This window comes from Stomoxys calcitrans, chromosome 1, assembly GCF_963082655.1.
Source record: "Stomoxys calcitrans chromosome 1, idStoCalc2.1, whole genome shotgun sequence".
NCBI classification, from domain to species: Eukaryota; Metazoa; Arthropoda; class Insecta; order Diptera; family Muscidae; genus Stomoxys; species Stomoxys calcitrans.
This window is the reverse complement of record NC_081552.1, coordinates 104,993,647-104,998,861: the sequence shown is the minus strand read 5'-3', so window position 1 is coordinate 104,998,861 and position 5,215 is coordinate 104,993,647. Positions and strand designations below refer to the sequence as shown.

Here is a 5,215-nt window from a genome sequence, read left to right as displayed (position 1 = left end):
TCTTACTCGCACCTTCCGCTATGGATTCGCTCTTCAGGGGGCACTGAGATATCCTACAGTGCCCTGGACGGCCCACCCCAACCATGGTATCCGTTGTCCAACAGTTTTGGATACCCCAGAATCGGTCTCCCTTATCCCCCCTTACAGCTTGGTGCACTACCCCCTTCTTACCTTAGATAACTACTCCTCCATTGTGAAATGAAAACTAGGCAAAGGCGAATTTCATTTCAAACGTTATAAACGGTATGTATTTATTAAGCCGAATCAAAAATTCATTGCCAGACAAAGTTCAATCAAACGAAAAAGCAAAGAAAACAAAACAAGGAATTGCATAGTGGCAATTAAAAAAACTTCAATTATATAGACTCCTCTCCTTCAAAGAGAAAAATAGTAATAAAATTCTTCTTCCTCCACAGGTGTATTGGGTCTTCTCTTGGTGTCTGGCCTTCCTTCAGGGTCGTCTCTCCTAACTGGAGTCAGTGCTGGGGCGGCTGAGCAGTGCCCACGCTTTCCTCTTGTCTGTCCGTCCGTCTGGTTGTGGTAAGTATGTGTATTCCGGCTGTATTGTATTTCCCGTAAATAAAAGCTTTGGCTTTTTTTTTATGTCTTACATGATTATTCCTTTTTAAAGGCCTAACTTCGCAAAGCGAACACCAACAGCAGTAAGGGCTCCTTTCCGCCCCAAAGGTCTAGAATCTTTACCCCCTGGCCCTAGGTTGAGCTCGACCTAACAGCTGAGGACAGCGCCTATTTATTCTAGCGCTGTGTTACTTATAGAAAGGTAAGTGTCTGGTGTTTGCCTGCCTAGCCGCTTTATTAACAAATAACCTTCTTTTTATTCGTAGGAAATATGTGTGTCAAGGTCCTGTCCGTCCGTCTAAGTTCACGTATACGTCCCGCAATAGTGTTTGTGAGGAAAAGGGTACCTGCAGCACTGTCGGCTGACCAGTGCTTTTGATATAGAGCTTCCCACGATGGACAGAGGAGGTGGAGGTGTAGCTTTATGTTTTCGCGTTTGGCTTTTTGTTATTTTGTGATCAACTTTAGTGGTGTCTATTGTCTTTGATTTTCAAGTTTAGGATTTTTAACTATTGACTTTGATTTGGTTTTTAGTTTTTTTTTTCTTTTCAGGTCTTTTATTATTACATTGGTATTTTCCTTTTTTTTTCAGGTTCTTTGGCTTTGTTTCGAAACTTTTCCCTTTTCAGGTTCCTTTTTATTTACTTTGATAACATTTCTTTTTTTTTCCAGAGTTTTCATAGATTTTCTTTTTCAGCTTTTAATAACTTTCAGTTCGATTTATTTTAATCACCTTTTTTTTTCATAATCTTCTTTTTCAGCTCTTTAGTTTTTTTATTTGTATTTATTTTCATTTATTTTGTTACAGCTTTTAAAACTTCTCAATAATTTATAGTTAATTTTTTTCCTCTTTCAGCAAATGTGCTGAAAGTTCAATAAATCACTTTAAAACTTTGAATTTGGTCTTTTTCTTTGTTGTTGGGTAAAAGCCAGTTCCGCCTCCTTTTCTCTGCCGAATCCAAAACCAAAAAAAGCCTTCTCTCTTTTTGAAAACACCACTTTCTACACTCCTGATGACACCACCTCTTACTGCTTGCACGGCTCCATCCAAAAAGAACTCGTCATCTTCCCTTTACTGTCCATTATGGTCCCCCCAAGCCATCATGTCCACCGAGGAACCATCATAAAATTTTGTTTTCCAAAATAGCAAAAACAAACGACATATGGTTTCCTCGATTTTCATTGTAGTAGTTACCTTTGTATGTGGAGGTAACATATGCTGGTATCGCAGGGTTGCATTCACCAGCTGCCATAAAAAAACAGACTGTTCAAACCCAGATGTCGCTCTTCTCTAATCAGACATAGGGTGACACGCTACAACTGTCGGAAGAAAAACTTAAAAAAAAACATACGACAGGATGTTAAGACATTGATCAGAATTCTTTCAGATCTGTCGGAACAAAAATTACTACAGATAAACAGTCCAGAAATTGTTCAAAAGTCTTTCCGATGTGTCGGAAGAAAAAATTAAAAGAGACGATCAGATATCGTTTAGAATTCTTCAGAACTATCGGAAAAAAATTCCTACAGACATTCACTTAATAAATCGTTCAGAAGATGTGTTTTATTTTAGTAATACACAGAGCAGTGCGATGCAGGTTTGTATGAAAATCAAGTCTATCCAGGGCAACGAATTTCTGGATAAATTACCAGTGCAGGCTTACGTAGAATATCTGTTGTAAGGATTGCCATGATATATTTTTACAAATAGGGTTGGTATTCTATTCTGCTTTCGGAATAGTCGCGAAAATATTTAATTGCTCCGCGGTCGGAATTTGACAGTATGTTTTGTTTTTATTTTGATACCAAAAGACGTTTTTTATCTGCACTGCTTTTATTAATTTTTTTCGCAGATAAATTAAATAACAAAAAGGAACAACGCTCCATTGAAACCATGTCATAATTATCAGGTACCGTAAACAGCTGAGTAAAATTTTAACTCTCGAAGTGCATTATCTGTCAACGAGTTTTGGTTGTGTGCGTGCATAATAGTTAAGAACCATAAAACACACAAACAACGAAAAATGGCGCGAAGTAGTAAAATACACAAAATCAGAGTTGCACTAATATATTTTGTTGTTGGGCAACTGCCACTACCTGTAAATGAATATATTTTGATTGAAACCAATTAAACAAAAATGATGCCGACAATTATGTCAAGCGTTGCCAATGAAATTTCTTTTTGCCATTTCCTCACTATAAACAGAGTACCACTTTTTCGCCTCCAGCGTTTCGCCGACGTTTTTCTATAAGGAGTTTGACAACATTCCGCCTGAAAAGCTGAACAGAATACTTAGCTGTAAGTGTGGCCACTTGCAGAAATACCTCTATTGTGAATGATAAAGTAAAGTTAAAACCAATTTTTTATGCAATTTAGTGCACAAATCGTAATAAATTTTATTTGACCTCTGCCCACATATTTGTTGCAAATTTTACGCATATATTCAGTTTTTTCCTCGTATTGTTTTGACAGGTTGGCAAGTGGCGTTACCACCTCATGACAAAGAAACAGACTTGCACTGAAAACTTTGTTGCGTTTTATTTTTGTCCTTCACGGCTTGTCTATCCAGTACTATAATAAAACACAGCAAGAATTCCTTTTGAGATGTCGGATGAAAAATTCAAAAAACTTCTACGACAAGGCGTTCTGAAATCGTTCAGAACTCTTTCAGAACTGTCAGAAAATATACCTAGAAAAACAAGCAAAATTTGGAATGATTTCGGTAAGATTTTGCCGGAAGAGTTCAGAATTGTCTGACATCTAAAATTTGATTCACTGGGACTTATTTCTCAAGTGAACCACCTCCCAACAGGTAATTTAGAATCGAGCTTTCCCCAGCGATGGGCTATATGCACCGAAACGATCTTGCTACCCAAAGAGAGCTTGCCAAGCATCGCTGCGCCCACATACAATTATGTGGCTTCAATCATGACACGATTGTACATATGTCGCCTAAGCTGTATATAATGGGTTTTTTCTAGCAACCATCCAGGTCACAACCGCCGCCCAGAGACGTCAGATTGGATATACATCATAGATGAACATCAACACACATTGGCTGGTAGTATGTTCGTTTTTCACTATTGGAAACCATTGTTTTTCGCGATAAATTTTTTGAAACACTATATCAATAACAATTTTATTAAAATCTCTTACGTGATTTTTGCGGGTTGTTAGGGTCAATATGTTTCAAAATGCAAATAAAACAAGTTTATTTCATTCTTTTCTCGACGTTTCGTCGGCTTTTTTCCGACTTTTTCAAGAGTTTATTTAGTGAAATCTACTAAAAAGAGACGCATTTTAAATATTTTGTTCTGTTTTGTTACTTTTATGGTTTATACTTACATATGTTTACATTTGCAATATTCTCTTAATTTATTAAAAAACTGGACATCACGACACATTTATAATAAATTAAACAAATATCTACCTTGTGTGGCTGTAGTAGCCACATGTGGAGGTTGCGATTCTCGTCAACCTCCTAAATGTGAGCAAGCTTCCTTCGGTCAATAAGACCGATCGCTAGGGCAACGAATAACAGGTCTTGCATTGTGATTGTTGATCCTTGATGGTGAATCCACTGCAAAAACAGAACTATGCACCGGTAATCGGTGTAATGATTTAAGACGCTTCTTTTTATCGTAAGCGACAGTTCATTAACTATTACCAAAAATATTTCGTACTTATAGGCTGGTACTATGTTTGTTTTTCACCGTTGAAAACCCATTTATTTCGCGATTACTTTTTGAAACACTGCACAAATATCAATGATAAAATAGCAATTTTAATAAAATTTTACCGTAAGTTATGAGGGAATGTCCTGCTGAATTGAATCATTAAGTTTTTTTTGCCTTTTAATCGCGAAAAACGAATATAGTACCAGCCTTATCAAGATAAAAATGTTTATTGGGATTCCATAACAGGATATTATGTTTATCGTAAAAATAATATTGTATATGTATTTCAGTCGAGTGTGTTCTGGAATTCATTTTCTTTTAAAAACAGATTGTATTTCTCGGGTACCAGTTGCTTTAAGGGTTGAATGGGAATGCGAATCCTAGAACATTTACTGTGATTTATTTAGAACTGGATAGACAAGCCGTGAGGTCCAAAAACAAAACGCAAAAAGTTTCCAGCGCAAGTCTATTTGCCATAAAGTGGTAACGCTATATGCCAACCTGTCAAAACGATACGGGGAAAAGAGTGCAGCTATTTGTAAAATTTATAACTAAAATTTGCATAACTTGTGTGGCATAGCAGTCAAGTTAAACTTATTAAGATTTGTGCACGAAATTGTATCAATAATTGGGTTTAAATTCTTTATACCATTGACAATAGAAGATTTCTACGGGAGGCCACACTTATTTGTGAAAAACATATTATGGCAATCCTGGCGACAGATGTTCTACAAAAGCCATAGATAAAGAATTTGAACTCCGCACATAGACTGGTTGGTAGCTCTTGTGAATATAGGTTAATGAGAATTATCTAAGAACATGCCCCAAGCAGAACTCTGCTCTCAATGGTATGCAGTTTGCGCCGTTTGCATTTTCTAAATATGCATTATTTCCTTTCCCGTGAATGAAACTATGGCGTAATACACGCATATAGGGTGTCGGCAATCGTAACTTGCAA

At 36.7% G+C, this 5,215-nt stretch overlaps 1 long non-coding RNA gene across 1 annotated transcript; it reads left to right on the top strand.

Annotated features, from left to right (window-relative positions):
• The first annotated feature begins 644 nt into the window (after positions 1-644).
• LOC131995153 (uncharacterized) lies at positions 645-1,477 on the top strand. Its single transcript, XR_009397210.1, has 2 exons — positions 645-781; positions 846-1,477. It is a non-coding gene; the product is annotated as an uncharacterized LOC131995153 (long non-coding RNA).
• The last annotated feature ends 3,738 nt before the right edge of the window (positions 1,478-5,215 follow it).